Below are 16,768 nucleotides of genomic sequence, written 5' to 3' on the forward strand. Positions count from 1 at the left end.
ACTTCCTGCTCGAAATAGTGATCGGGTATATTGGGTTCAGGTAATTCGGGATCGGGTTCGAAGTTCGGGTTCAGAAAATTGTGCCCATCTTATGTAAAATATCTTGAATTTACACCGTGGAACTAATGCTGTAAAATATCTTGAATTTCAACCGTCAAACACGTTGTTGTCATCCGATAAGATCAGAACAGAACAGTGGTGTGGTAGCGGGCTGACCCGAGGGTCGTTATCTAAACGAGCCGAGCCCGCTCGTAAGTAACTGGAGCCCATGTTTTCAAGTTGGGCTGGGCCTGTAACTCCCTGTTACAGCCAAGAGTAACGGAAAAGATGATGCCGGGCCTTTTCCGGGGTCACTGATGAGCTCCTTCCTGTTCACTAACAATGGGGATCACATTCTTGAAGGCACTGTCACAAACTTCCTTCTTCTCTGCCAAAAAGCAAGTCCTGTGCATTCTCCATCATCAATGAAAGCTTGTGATCTTTACTAAGTATAAGTTGTTGCTTCGCCGCTTCATTCGCCGTCCGTCTAGCGGCGCCCACGGCTGGTGGGGTGGTCTTATCCTATTTATCCAGCATTTTTTATTGTGAAAGGGACCGAATTTCATAAAGATAGAACCTTTTTTTTACAAATGAGATCTTAATATAAAATAAAATTACGTTGAAGCACCACACTAGATCCCTATCCTTTATCTTCCTTGCATACGGCGAAATCCACTGCTTCAGAAAACTCCATCGCTATGGAACTTCACCAGATCCAGCCACGAGAATCGCAATTTCTACTAACAGAAGACTCCACAGTCCTGGAGATCATAAAAGAGGCGACATAATGCTCAACCACTATAGGGAGTAAAGGGCGTCGAAAGCACATCGAGCATATTTCTGAAGGTTGAATCGACCATAACATCCGACACCGCCGTTAGCCATCACCAGTGGCGGCCGCAAGGATAAATCCACCATCACCGGTAATATCATGAGCGGCCAGAAAGACGATTCTGCCAAAGAGGAAATAGATCCAATCCCTCCTCAAAGAGGACAAGACCAACATACATACATAGATCCCTCTACGAAGAACACGCTACCATAAGAGAAAACAGCGCATCACATGGAGAAAATCAAGTACAAAACAGAAAGCCAGATTGAAAACATCAAAACAACAATCAAGATCGTAACCTTATTATTCTGGAGAAAATAAAATAATTAAAAAAATCTAACAAAATAGTAGATCTACTAGAGAAGACGGACCCGCTCCTCCTTGACACCGGCTACGAGGTTGGAGGCGAGAAGAAGCGGGGGCGGTAGCGGGGGGCTTAGGCTGTCTGCACTCATGATCCTCTATTTTCTTTCCTTGAAAAAAATATTATATTATGGTCATTGAGATTATCTTCTCTATACCACTTTCTTCCGCACCCAACCATTCTCTATATCTCTACTTTATACTAATTAACTGTTGACGCCGTTTTTTGACACGTGTCAAGATAAACGTTGAAAAGGAAGGATTGCCGATTTGGAAGGCGGTGGCGTATATGGCAAGGAAATCGGCTGGTGGTTCGTTGCCGATGGGGATTCTGTTGCCCAGCGGGGGATTGGATTTGACCGGATCCCAACGGAGTCTTGATTTAGTTTAGGTTGTTTTATTTCGAAAGTTTTTTTCCTTTTACGTCAAGTTGTGTATTTGCCGTGATCGGCTAGGACTCGGTTAGTATAGGATATAAATATTGGCTGACCTAGAAAAGAATGATACACATCTAATACAACAAACTTTTACAATTTTTCTCCAATTTACTTTCTAGACAGTGACTTCGCTATTTTCTTTTTTATGATTTCTTTCGAGTCGATCAAGGACGCCTCACATTCGAGCGACTTGGTTTGCTGGTGAGTACTCGTTTTACCGATTAAATCTAAGCGTTAGTTCAACCGGCGTATCGCTGTTGCTTCGTTTAGATTTATTCACAATTTATCGATATTTATTAAATCTATAGGTTTTTTCTATCGTTTTAGCCTTTATCAAATCTATCCAGCTCAAAATACGCTCGATCGGCTGTAAAATTTATTGTTTCTGTTTAAATTTTCACAAAGCCGATTAGATCTGCTTTGAGTGTAGTTTTCTGGTAGCTTTGCTTAATCTACACTTTTGTAGCTTTTGCATCGCTCTACGTACGTATTGGTTAGATCCAACCGATTTATTGTCTTCTGCATCGGCAGTGTTTGCCATAGCATTTATAATAGTTTATCTCAATCGCTTTGTCGTTTCCTGTATCGGCGATAGCTGCCGATACGCTGTGTGAGGGATATTCAGAAATCCAGCCGATACGCTCTCGAATTTAACGTTTGCCGATTCCTTGTCATTTTTAGGTCAAATTGATTGGCACGCTTGGTTTCGAAAGATTTGTAGTATGAGTTTGGCGAATGGTGCTCTTAGGCTTCGGTGTGTCGATCTTTCGCGTCAACACTACTAACCAACCGGATCCACATCACAGATTTTCTTTTTTATTTTTCCAACCTCTCCCCCCTCTCTCTCTCCCCCTCCACCTCTTTCCCATCGCCGGTGCCGCTCGCCCTGCATCCCTCCTCCACCACCTCCATGCTCGCCTCCACACTCGGCCGTCGCGCTCGCCATGGCTCTGCTCTGCCGGTGGTGCTCGCCCTGCGCCCCCTACTCCACCGCCTCCATGCTCGCCTCCACGCTCCGCCACCGCACGCGCTCGCCATGGCTCTACTCCGCCACTGCGTTCCCCATGGCTCTACTCCGCCGGCGCCGCTCGCCCTGCGCCCCTCCTCCACCTCCTCCATGCTCCGCCACCACGCTTTGTCGTTACGCTCACCATGGCTCTACTCTGTCGCGCTCACTCGACATGGCCAGCCGTGGCCATGCGTGGCGACGCAAATGGCGGTGTGGTGTTCCCTGCCTGCAAGCAGCCGGCCGAATGACAGGGCTTGCCCTCAGCCAGGGTACCTCGGCGGATTCGCCGCGCGCGGCGGCGCAGCGGACACAGCAACGTTCCGGTGGCGGCACCAGAACGGGAGGGGAAAGAGGCTGGGAGGAAGAGGAGAACGCAAGCAAGCTTACCATAGGCTCCAATCGAGCGGAGGTAGACCGGAAGGAGGGGCTCGACATGCGTGGCGGAGCTTCGAGCAAAGCAGGAATGGCGGCCGGCGTTGGAGGAGCCGATTCCGGCTATAAACGGCCGCAATCGCTCGGGTGAGCGGCAACGAAGGTGGGGAGGGGCTGACGTAGCTTCCTGTTTGAGGAATCGATGAATGGTGACCCGAGGAGGCTAGAATCGACAAACCACGGCGGCTCTGCTCGGCTTCTGCTCATCTCGATTCGAGGTCCGACGGCGGTCCGGTGGGCTTGGTGGCGGCGGTTGGGCCGATGAGCACCAGGAGCTAAGAGCTTGTGGTTTGGGGGTTTGGTTCGTGTGACACTCTAGCTGTTTGAAAGTCAATAACAGACAGATTAGAACACTGAGTTGAATTAATGTGAAGTCAAACTTTTAGTTAAATCCATAGAGTGGTAATTCAAAATCAATTTCAAATAATGGTTTCACTTGTGAGGACAAATAAGAGAAGTTCCAACTATATTTCTGTTATCGCCGTAAATTAACAGGATTAATTTATGGGCCAAAAGCAAGATGGGCTTAAAGCAGAAGATTGAAGAAGGCTTGTAAATCGGCTCCTGCGTGAGCATCTGGGCCACATGGGCCATGTATCTTAGATTCAGTTCAAGATTAGAGATAGAGTCCGATCGGGACAAGATTAGTTTAGATTGTTTCCCAAGTCTCCGGACTATAAATATATACCTTATGTTATTCATGAAAGGAAGAACATCATCACGTCTCGCAATCAACAATCTCGGCGCATCGCCACCCCCTAATCTTAGGGTTTCATCCAAGTAAGCGCCATGCTACCCTGATCGCTTCTCGCGATCAGGGCAGCATTGTTCTTGCTTTTACCTTGGTATTACTCGTACTGAAGCATTTTTTTATGGCGAGTAATGCTAGTTATCCTGATGTTCGTAGCATGGCTTTTAGTAGATCTGTTGTGCTTCGTTGCTTATCATCTACGAATATCATGTTGTCTCTGTGCAGTCACGTTTCGATCTTATGCTAGTTCTTGTCGCATAGAATTAGTTGCACAGAGACAACACCCTGCTTCTTTTATGTCTAGTAGATCTAATTTGTTATGGTTTGCTCTTATTTTTAAGAGTTGGCGTAATATCTATTAGGTTAGGCCTTGCAAACGGGTTGGATGATCCGGTGGCGTCTTAGATTCTTTATCTTATTCTTAATAGGGATTGTTCCGGGAATCGGCTCTTGCTAGTTCTTAGGCCTCTGTTTTGGGTTTTGGTTTAGTTATCTGTTACGATCATTAGGCCCAATCACGTGTAGGATGTTCCGATCTAATAGTGAAGCTCTTACCGTCGTGGATTAGATTAAATAGATTTAATTGAAGCAGTTTTACAGTTATTTGCTTTATTCATCGATATCTGGATGCAAACAGATCCAATCTGACATCGGGACTCGATCGGCTCTTTAAAGCCGATGCAAGAGTCGTCCCGGGGAGCCGGCCACGGCTCAGACTTATGTTTCCACGTGTTTGTGTATGCAGGCAAATCATTGCAAGCATGTCCGCACCTTCCTGATCGGGTATAGGCCAGGTGGCACGCCCTGCGTCTTCACAAGCCGCGGCGTGTGCTGGAATTGCGGGCCGTCGACGAGGGAGCAGTGCCTGCCAGCGCCCCGGCAACCTCCCGGCTCTTCGTGTTGCCTGTCGCTGCTCGCCGGTGGGTTTCGACTGACAACACATTCTGGCACGCCCGGTGGGACCTTCATCAACAACAACGCCCACCGCAGAGATGGCAGGAGCTCAAGATCTAGAACCTGCTCCCAAGCCCATCACGTACGAAGAATTGACTCCAGAACACAAGCTAAAGTATGATGAGATAAAAGCTCAGTTCGAAGCCGATCTCATCGGCTCTTTTGAGAGGACCCGCAACCATGGCATCAGGTGGAAGGGGTTCTCACCAGAAGGCGCTCTCGACAATGTTGATCTATCCGTGCCTTCAGAGGAACGCACCAGGGCCCTATGCCAGGAGATGAAATACATGGTGGCTCACACGCTCCATCGGCACTCAGAAAGCCTGGTGAACGAGCTTGAGCGCGTGGCACATCGTGTTGTCCAGGAGGTAATAAAGAACCAGTACTCCCCATCGGGACCAACTCTGGGGAGTCACAGGGGGGAAGCTGCATTGCAAACCAAGCCGCCAGTGTCCTACTTGCTCGCGGCAGCAATACAGCAGAATTCGCCGATCTACATTGTCCACAAGATCGGCGGTGATCCTGGAGAAGGCCAGTTTCTCACTGAGCCACCCAAGGAGATCCCGCACGGCTACACGTGCGCATACATCCCTGACAGCATCAATCCGACATGCTCGGTGCAGTTGGTAAACCCAGGAGCTTCTGGAGCAGATGCGGAGAAACAAGCATGGCTGGCAAAGTACGCTACCGGGCCGAGTGCTGAGCAATCGGCCCCAGGAGTTCTTAGTGTGGAGTAGGTCAGTGCAATACTGAGAGACCAGTTCGGCATCCTGCCCAAAAGAAAAGCGATCGACTATTCCAAGCCGTATCCAAGTGACTACGACTTGATCCCATTGCCACCCAAGTATCGGCTCCCTGAGTTCACCAAGTTCAACGGGTCAGAAGGAGCCAGCTCCATCGAGCATGTGAGCCGATACTTAACGCAGCTTGGGATGATCTCAGTATCGGATCCTCTGAGGGTCCGGTTCTTCGGCCAATCTCTTACGGGCCCAGCTTTTGGATGGTACGCGTCATTGGCTCCAGATTCGATTCGAACTTGGAGGCAGCTGGAAGACCAGTTCCATACCCAGTATCACTCAGAGGCTACTGAAGCTGGGATTGCCGACCTCGCCCAAGTCAGGCAGAAGCGAGGAGAGACTGTGTCGGAATACATACAACGCTTCAGAGAGGTCAAGAACCGATGCTACTCATCACACATCACAGAGAAGGAGGCAATCGATCTGGCTGTTCTGGGACTCGCTAAGCCGATCAAGGATCTGGCTTTTCAATTGGAATTCACCTCTCTGGCAAACATGGTGCAGAAGCTTACAGCATATGAGCTTTACCATCCTGAGCTGTACCAGGACAAGTTCAAGCGCCATGTAAATATGGCCCAGGCGGATGAATCTGATGACGCTGGAGAGGAGCAAGAAGTGGCCGTGGTAGAGTGGACTGGGGCAAACCCTATCCCGTGCAAATGGATCAAGCAGCAGGGGCTTGTGAAGGGCTTTGACTTCGACATAACCAAAGAAGAGCAAATATTTGATCTGCTGCTCAAAGAAAAACAGCTGAAGCTCCCAGAGAATCGCAAGCTGCCAACCGCACAAGAGCTGCAGGGGAGGCTATACTGTAAATGGCACCACTCGTTCACTCATACCACGGGTGAATGTAAGGAGCTCCGTCGTCAGATTCAATCGGCTATCGAGCAAGGCCGATTAATTTTGGCTCAACACACGATGAAGGTTGACACGAAGCCCTTCCCGCAAGCCAACGTGGTGGAGCTGTCAGACTTCACTCCTACGGGCCAGAATTTTTCATTCCAAATCAACATGGCGGGGCCCGTACGCCGTCGTGACAAGCAAAGGAGAGAGGCTGTTTCTGGCAAACGGCCCCAGGATCAAAATGAGCCAGGGCGACAGCATATTACTGAAGAGCAAGTGTGTCACATCCGTAATCAGCTTCCTGCTTCCGATCGGCTTCTGGAAAAGTATGAATATCAGCACAAGCTGCGTCGCCGATATCAATCGGAAGAAGAGGAGTACGAGTACCGCACAGGGAGGACGCTGGGAAGGCGCCAGGCTGTACGCGACCACTGGCATTGCCCATTCTTCAGGTACTGCTGGAATTCTGACATGAGCCGATTGCCCACTATAGATGATTGTCTGGAATGCAGGCCTCGGACATGCCAGTCAGATGATACTTCGGTGTTTCGACGCTTGGGGCCCAAAGTGCGTCACAATGAACATGTTGAGCGGTCGACCAGGGGTGATTCTGAGCCAGAAGAAGAAGACAGGTACCATCGCCCACGGTGGTGTCCTGACAGGCTTAATCGCTCGCAGAAGCGCAGAGTGCAGCGCTTGCGCAATCTAGAAGAAGCAGAAGCAAATTACCTTGACGTGCTGAGGAAGGTGTGTCTGGATCTCGCGGAACAAGTCAAGCACCTGCGAAGGGTGGAAAGGCGCCCTCCAAGAAAAGAGTGGCGCCCCAAGCAGGCAAAAGCCGATGAGAAGCCATCGGCTGATGTGAACATGGTGTTCGTGCTCCCATCAGAGTTCCGGGCACCCCAACCGGAGGATTTACCTGTTGCACAGTTGGATCTTGGCCCCCAGCCGATCATCTTTGAGAAGCCAAAGGAAAAAAGCTACAAACATCTGAAGGGGCTGTATCTCAAAGGCTTCATCAACGGTAAACCCGTCAACAGGATGCTGGTTGACACCGGTGCTGCAGTCAACCTGATGCCATATTCAATGCTACGCCGGTTGGGGCGTTCTTCTGCCGACCTAATTAAGACCAATGTGATGCTCAATGACTTCAACGGACAACCATCAGAGGCAATGGGGGTTCTTAATGTGGAGCTGACAGTGGGTCGCAAGACGATCCCGACTTCGTTCTTCATCGTCAACAGCAAGAGTACATACACGGTACTGCTTGGGAGGGATTGGATTCACGCCAACTGTTGTATCCCTTCCACAATGCATCAGTATCTAGTCCAATGGGATGGCGATGAAGTTGAAGTCATCCCTGCGGATGATTCCAGCAAAGTCTCGCTTGCAGATATGAAAGCTTGGGACGCAGAAGGACAAGAGCCGATCTGAGGGATCGCCTTGGAAGATTGTGATCGGATCGAAGCGACAAAAAACGGACTGAGGCTGGTCTTATCCACTGGCCTCACAGAGTAGACACATCCTGGCATGCTACGGGGTGTAATAGGGTAGGAGAGGCCGGTCCCAGCGACCGGCCCCAAAAAATAGAAAAATCATATTTGGGGTCGGAATTGTCACATCATGTATGTACGATGGCCTGCTCTGGCAGTTGGCCACTCATCGACTATTTGGTTTCGAATGATGATGAAAGTATAGAAGCGGCCAGCCCGTGCGGTTGGCCAAATAATTTTTCTTGTCATCTCCCTGTGTTTGCCGCTGATCTTGTGGATAATGAGGACTCGCCTGCGTTCGCAGCTGGTTTTTCAGATGATGGCAAGCTGGGATACGGGTTCACGTCAGCTGATGATTTGGAAGAGGTTGACATCGGTCTTGGGGATAAGCCACGGCCGACATTTATCAACAAAAAGTTGGATCCGGTCTTACGTGAGGAGATGATCTCACTGCTGAAAGAGTACCGGGATTGTTTCGCGTGGGATTACACTGAGATGCCCGGTCTAGACAGAAGCATCGTCGAGCATCGGCTCCCGCTCAAGAAAGGGTTTCGGCCGTTTCAGCAACGAGCACGTCAGATGAAGGCCGAAGTCCTAGAAGAAGTCAAGAAAGAGGTGGAGAAGATGTTGGATGCTGGGTTCATCAGGCCGTGCTGGTATGCAGAATGGATCTCCAGCGTGGTACCGGTACAAAAGAAGGATGGCCAATGGCGTGTCTGCGTCGATTTTAGAAATCTCAACAGAGCAACACCAAAAGACGAATACCCGATGCCTGTTGCGGAGACATTGATCAACGCAGCTGTCGGCCACAAAATGATGAGTTTTATGGACGGTAATGCCGGATACAACTAGATCTTCATGGCCCCAGAAGACGTGAACAAGACCGCGTTCAGAGTACCAGGCACGGTCGGCTTGTTCGAGTACTTGGTTATGACCTTTGGACTGAAAAATGCCGGTGCAACGTACCAACGTGCCATGAATTACATTTTTCATGATCTCATCGGCAAGCTGGTAGAAATTTATATTGACGATGTTGTGGTCAAGTCCAAATCAGCTGGGGGCATCTAGAAGATCTGCGTCAATTTTTGGAGCGGACTTGAAGGTTTGGGCTCAAAATGAACCCAAAGAAGTGTGCCTTTGGCGTGTCGGCCGGTCAATTTCTGGGATTCCTGGTGCATGAACGAGGAATCGAGATCGGCCTGAAGAGTCAAGAAGGTGTGAGGACGATGAAGCCACCAACTACAAAGAAAGAGTTGCAAAAGCTCATCGGTAAAATTAACTTTGTCAGACGATTTATTTCTAATCTGTCTGGGCGCATCGAACCGTTCATGGGTTTAGTGAAGATCAAATCCGATGATAAGTTTCGCTGGGGGGCAGAACAGCAGCAAGCTTTCGATGAAATTAAAGAATATTTATCAAAGCCTCCAGTGTTGGTTCCTCCTCAGCAAGATAGGCCGTTCTACGTGTAGCTATCTGTGGGTGACACTTCCATTGCTTCAGTGTTGATCTAGAAGCACGACGGCCAGGAGAGGGTGGTTTTCTACCTCAGCAGGCGCATGTTAGACGCCGAGACCATGTACCCTGAAATCGAGAAGCTTTGCCTTTGCTTATTCTTTACGTGTACAAAGCTTCGTCATATTTTGCTCTCGGCGGAAACAATTGTCATATGCAAATCGGATGTCATAAAGCATATGTTGTCGGCTCCTGTCCTGAAAGGCCGGCTTGGAAAATGGATGTTTGCAATGTCATAGTTCGATATTCGGTACCAGCCTGCAAAAGCAGTCAAAGGACAGGCACTGGCGAATCTTGTCGCAGACAGGGTCAGCACTGATATTGCTGCACTGTTTATTCGTGCTTGGGCTATGTTTTTCGACGAATCGGCTTGTGATGATGGATGCGGTGTGGGAATTCTATTGGTGTCACCTCAAGGGACGACTTACTCTTTTTCCATCAGGATGACTGCCCCATGCACCAATAATTTGGTGGAATATGAAGCCGTTCGCAAAGGGATGGAACTACTCCTCGAAGCTGGTGCAGAAGCGGTGGAAATATTCGGAGATTCCAAGCTGGTGATTTCTCAGCTCACGGAAGAATATAGATGTGAGAGCGAGGCTCTTTTTCCGATATGGATGCAGTGCCGTGAGTTGATGTCACGATTCAGGTACATGAATTTCCACTGGATACGAAGAACTCTGAACAATGAAGCTAATGATTTAGCACAGATGGCTTCTGGGTACAAAGAAACAGCCGATGAAGTCGATGTAGAGGTTCAGTTTCTAGAACCCGGAGACTGGAGAGCCGATATCTTCAATTACTTGAAGGATTCGGCTCGGGGGGCACCCAGAAGGATAAGACTCAAGGCCATGAAGTATGTTATGATAGGAGATGATATGTTCTACAGGACATTGGAAGGACTACTGCTTAAATGTCTGGGACCTCCAGAGTCAAATCGGCTCTTGCATGAGATTCATGAAGGTGCCTGCGGTACTCATCAATCGGCTCATAAGATGAAGTGGCTGATTAGGCGATCGGGTTATTACTGGCCCACTATGCTTGAAGATTGCTTCAAATATTACAAAGGATGTCAGGCATGTCAGAGGTTTGGCAAGATTCAGATCGTGCCGGCATCAGTAATGAATCCTATAATCAAACCGTGGCCATTCAGAGGTTGGGCCATGGATATGATTGGTCAGATCAACTCGTCGTCTAGCAAGGGTCACCAATGGGTCTTAGCTGCTACAGATTATTTCACAAAGTGGGTAGAGGCAGTGCCCATGAGGACAGTAGCGTCAAGAGATGTGATTAGCTTTGTCAAAGAGCACATCATTCACAGATTTGGGATCCCTCAGACCATTACGACCGATGGAGGATCGGTCTTTATATCGGAAGAATTCAGGAAGTTTGCCGATGACATGGGGATTAAGCTGATCAGATCATCTCCATATTATGCCCAGGCTAATGGACAAGCTGAAGCATCCAACCAGAGCCTCATCAAGCTCATAAAGAGAAAGATCGATGAATATCCTAGACGCTGGCATGAGGTGTTGTCAGAAGCTTTGTGGGCATATCGTATTTCATGTCACGGGTCCACAAAAACATCGCCGTACCATTTAGTCTACGGCCAAGACGTTGTGTTACCTTGGGAAATCACGGCCGGGTCAAGGCGTGTCGAGTTTCAGAATGATCTATCTGCTGAACAGTATGCGGCCCTGAGGAACGATAATGTGGAGGATCTGACAGAGCTAAGGATTTGGTCGCTGGAGAAGATCAAGGAAAATAAGGCTAAAGTTGCTCGCGCGTACAACAAGAAGGTCAAGCCAAAGAATTTTCAGGTTGAAGACTTGGTCTGGGAGGCAATATTGCCATTGGGGACTAAAGATAAAAAGTATGGCAAGTGGTCTCCAACTTGGCAGGGGCCGTACAAGGTTGATCAGGTTTTGCCTGGGAATGCATACATGCTCGAGGAATTGGACGGCGTCAAGTTTCCCATTGCTGTCAATGGTCAACACCTCAAGAAGTATTTCCCGAGCATGTGGGAAAGCGAGTAACAAGAGCCGATGAGATCCATTCGGCTGTACTGAGATAGGCCAACACGTTGAGTTGGCTAAGAAGAAATTTTTTTTTGAAGGGCCAACACTTTGAGTTGGCCAGTAAAAAAAGGAAAGAAAGAAAGGCCAACACGTTGAGTTGGCCGACAAAAAAAAATCGAATGAGGGGCCAACACGTTGAGTTGGCTAGTAAAAAATATATATGAGAAGTGAGAATAGCCGATGTGTAACCATCGACTTAAGATGTTTTTAAAACAGTTACAAGTTTCAGGTTAACAGGCAGTAATAATTGTTTCTTGAGCCTATCTACTGGTTCAGGAATTCTTCTATGGCGTGGATGGCTTCTGTGCGGACGGCGTCTGCTCGTGTTATGATTGCTTCGTCATCCTTTTCATCGCCTGTAACTATCTGCCGGCTCAAGGTGCTTATCTCTGCAAACTCTGCTTGTATCTGCTCGGCTATTTCCTGGGTTTCTTGTTCAGAGTTTGCGATGGAAGATTCCTCGGCTTGGATGAGTTTCTTGGTGGTACGAACCTTTTCTTCGAGTTTTGCCAGATCTTTCTTCAGGAGGTCGAGTCGTTTCTTGTTGGCAGACACGTCAGCTTTGGTATCTAGAGTTGCCTTCTTTTGGTTGAGGGCCTTGTACTTTTGAGCAATGTCAGCTTTCAGAGAAGCTTGAGAGCGACGTGCTTCTATTCTTTGTTGTGCTTTGTTCACTTCTACCCGGAAGAATGGAAGATTGCTAGCTGGCCAAAGCTTGATTTGCAGTGGCTCCGAGAGTTGGGATTCTATTTGCTCGAAGATGTTCTTTATTTCACTGGAATCGCCAACTAGAGCAGTGAGTGGAGCAGATAGTAGATCCTTGATGAGATGAAGCTGATGTGCCAAATTAGCCGATTGCTGCAAAGATGGTGTTTTTGCTCCAGGGGCAGTCAGACCCATTGATACCGGGTCAAAGAAAAGCAAACTTGAAATGTCAAAGCCCTGTGGACATATCTGAAGTTAATAGCAAGATGCATTTATGGAGCTATCGGCTGGTTTAGAATTGGTTCTTGTAATATTACCTGTTCTGAACAGGAAGTGATGATCGGCTCTGGTGTAGCTGATCCAGATGGAATGGAGGTGACAACAGAGGCTTTGACTGTGTTAGCCTGTTCGTCATGTACATCCGTCAGAGCATTTGAAGTGTCAGTTTCAAGGATGTCTTCAGTTGCGTCCTGAAAATAGAATTACAGTCAACCATAGTACATGTGTGTGCAATGAAGAAGAAGTTTTAGAAGATGAGTTACCTGGTTGGTGTTGGACTCTGATCGACTCGGGGTAGCTGGTGCTAGTTTCTTGATGACTCGTCTAGTGATCATCTTTCTTTTCTTGGTCAAGACTCGGGGGGCAACGCTTGCAGAAGTTTGTCTTTGTTTGAAAGCCGGCTGAAGTAAGTCTGGCTGAATAGTCATTATCACTTTCTTCATTGATGGTGATCCTTCGCAGAAAAGTACATCAGGAGCAGTTGGAAGAAAGTGGAGTGGCTCCCCGTTGCTGGTCATAGGTTCTGGACCATCTTGTTGCTGCCAACAGGGTGAGCAAGGATTAGTCAAGTAAAGGAATGGATGATCTAGAAAGAGCAAAATGCATAAAATCAGTACCTCTTCCTCGGAGATTACATATTCAGGGTCAATTTGCTGCAGTCGAGGACCTAGAGCTTTTCTGAAAACATGGGTTTTCCACATTCCCCACCATGTGCTAAAATCGATCGATGAAGGATCAAAGGATAGATTGGCTGGTATTGGAATGTGGAGGTCATCGAACATGCTGTAGCATCTTGAGCTGGTGAGACCATCAGGCAGATCGGCTCTGCTCTCCACCAAGTGGTGAATATGGAAGTGGGGAGGGACCTGTCCTAGGCCAGATTGCCGAGCTGCTATGGCTGGTTGGTAAGATTCATAACCTGGCTTGATAATTCTATTAGAGGTGCTGATGCCAACAGGAAGGAAGCCGGGTCGAATCATCAGGGAATATAGATGCCGAGTGCTGTCGTCATCGGCAAAATTATCTAGTCTGAAGGCAGTTGGGTTCTCGAAAGATTCAGATTCAGTAAATGGAAAGTAAAGGGGATTCTCTAGGCCTTTATAGAAGACTCTGAACCAGTTTGCTGCATCTGTTGAATTCAATTTATTGCCAGGAAGGCTAAATAAAGCTTGGCCGTAGCTAGTACATCTAATTGGTTTGCCTCTCTCATCAGGAAAAGAGTTCTTGGTCAGGCCTTGGAAGTTGGGGATATGATGCTGAAAGTACAGTTGTGCCCACAACTGAATAAACCACCAAGGGCCTTCAGTTCTTAGTTTCTTTTGGTTAAGCAAGTTAGATGTCATCAAATGGAGATATCTGTAGGTTTCTCCAAGAAAGAGTTTGCCTAGGCCGATGTGATTGCCATGGACCAGGTGATAGGCCAAGGGAAGATAGTTCTTAGTTGGAGCTAAAGAGGGACCACAGAAGATGAAGTGTTCTAGCCAAAGATTTAAGAAGGCTGTGTGTTCCTTCTCAGTCACTGGACCTTTTGTTTTCATGTGCTGATTCATGTAAGTGCCCCAGTTTGTGCAGTTAACTTTGGATGAAAGTTTAAAGGGGACTTCTGCCATTTTATGGGCAGCTGGATTAGGAGATCCAATATATAGGCCAGTGATCATGGTGACATCTAGCAGAGTGGGAGTCATGGGTCCATGACAAAGAGGAAACAGTTCAGGGCATTAGACCAAAAATAGCCGATGGTTTTCAGAAGGTTTTCATCTTTGTCAAGGGGTGATAGCGATAAACTAAGTGCATCGGCTATGTTCAAATCTTGCCACAAGGGCATATAAGCTTTTGCTACTCTACTGTACCATGTAATCCAGCTCTCAGGAGGGTTGGGCCAGGCTCTTAAGCAGTCGGCCCAAAGGTTCAAATCAATGCTTTGCCTCACGAAAGGGATCCTATTTGCTTCGCTAGAGATTAAATCTATGGGGTTTTCATGAGTTCGTGGGCCAAGACAAAAAGATTTTGGGTTGGAAGGATGCGGCAAAAGGATGTCTGACACCTGAAGTTCAGAAATTCAGAAGTATGCATACGGTGTCAGGTTTCAGGATTTAAAGTTTCAGAGGATTGCTAAGCTCAAGAAAACTAAAAGGATTAGGCCAAATATTACCTTCAGGCCGCAGATTGCCGCATCGTCAATTGCAGAGTTTGTCGTCTGAGCTGTAGAATCTGCCATGGTTCAGATCCGTTGACTCGGGGTTTCGTTGCTGTGGGTTCTGACTCGAATTCCGGGTGCTTGGAGAGTTCTTGCTCGAATTTATAGAGCTGGGTTTTCGAATTATGCTCGGATTCAAGAGTTCGGTTCAAGGTGGAAGTGTTACTCTACTCTTATGCGGGTTGCTTCTAGTTTGAATTCTGTCGGCTCTTGGATATTTATAGAGGCCTGATGCGTTGCCATCGGCTTTTTGGAAAGTAGTCGGACACACATAATTAAAAGAAATTGATTTCATTAGAGGAAAGTTCATTACAAGGAAAGCCGATTGTTACAAAGGAATTAATCCTTCGGCTTTGTGATCCTACCCCTACGATGCTACTACTACTGCTTGTAGGTACCTAGTACCTACGGCGCTTGGGGCTTCGGGCCGGCGCGTGCCTGCTGCCGTCGTCGTCATTGTCGTCATCGTCGCTGCTGAAGGCGCTGCTGCCGCCTTCAGACCCGAAGTCGCTCCAGCCGTCGCCGCCGTCGCTCTTCTCTTCCTCGCTGTCCTCCTCGGAGGACCCGAGGAACCGAAATGGCTTTCCACCCATCGGCTCGTCGTCGTCAGAGGAGGAGTCGATCTCCTCTTCCGAGGAGGAATCGACTCCGTCCGAAGAAGGGTCTTCCTCTTCGCTGCTCTCCGACTCCTCCTAGAACAGGAGCCAGAGGTCTTCTCCTTCAATTGTGGGCTCGTCTTCCTCGGAGACGACCCCGAAGTCGAACTCCTCTGCATCCCAGTGCAGAGGAGCCAGCGCTTCATACGCTACAGTTGGGTCCCACTCCGGCGTTGGCTCTCGACTCTCCGGAATAGAGTCGATGGAAGAAGCAGGGAGGGGGGAAGAAGAAGGAGAAGAGGAGGAGGAAGAGTCTCCAAAGGAGTTGGAGTCGGAGGAGGAAGAGATCGCCATGACTACTGGCGCTGGAGGAGTGGGGTTTTCTGCGCTACTGGTTTTGGGAGGAAGAAGGAGCTCGCTGTGAAGAAGAGCCGATTTGGGGTGAGATTAAATAGTGAAAAGATGGAAGACGGATCGGCAGTTTCACGTTCTACGAGGAGCCAGTTGCAGAAACGTTGCATCTTTCTTGGTGGTTGTAGTGTGTTTAATGAGCATTAACGGGAAGATGAAGCGACGGATTGGTTTTGGAACAATCATTGCCAAAACCAGGGGGCATGTGTTATCGCCGTAAATTAACAGGATTAATTTATGGGCCGAAAGCAAGATGGGCTTAAAGCAGAAGATTGAAGAGGACTTGTAAAACGGCTCCTGCGTGAGCATCTGGGCCACATGGGCCATGTATCTTAGATTCAGTTCAAGATTAGAGATAGAGTCCGATCGGGACAAGATTAGTTTAGATTGTTTCCCAAGTCTCCGGACTATAAATATATACCTTATGTTATTCATGAAAGGAAGAACATCATCACGTCTCGCAATCAACAATCTCGGCGCATCGCCACCCCTAATCTTAGGGTTTCATCCAAGTAAGCGCCATGCTACCCTGATCGCTTCTCGCGATCAGGGCAGCATTGTTCTTGCTTTTACCTTGGTATTACTCGTACTGAAGCGTTTTTTATGGCGAGTAATGGTAGTTATCCTGATGTTCGTAGCATGGCTTTTAGTAGATCTGTTGTGCTTCGTTGCTTATCATCTACGAATATCATGTTGTCTCTGTGCAGTCACGTTTCGATCTTATGCTAGTTCTTGTCGCATAGAATTAGTTGCACAGAGACAACACCCTGCTTCTTTTATATCTAGTAGATCTAATTTGTTATGGTTTGCTCTTATTTTTAAGAGTTGGCATAATATCTATTAGGTTAGGCCTTGCAAACGGGTTGGATGATCCGGTGGCGTCTTAGATTCTTTATCTTAGCCTTAATAGGGATTGTTCCGGGAATCGGCTCTTGCTAATTCTTAGGCCTCTGTTTTGGGTTTTGGTTTAGTTATCTGTTACAATCATTAGGCCCAGTCACGTGTAGGATGTTCCGATCTAACAGTGAAGCTCTTATCGT

The sequence above is a fragment of the Panicum virgatum genome, chromosome 6N (assembly GCF_016808335.1).
Source record: "Panicum virgatum strain AP13 chromosome 6N, P.virgatum_v5, whole genome shotgun sequence".
Classification (NCBI taxonomy): Eukaryota; Viridiplantae; Streptophyta; class Magnoliopsida; order Poales; family Poaceae; genus Panicum; species Panicum virgatum.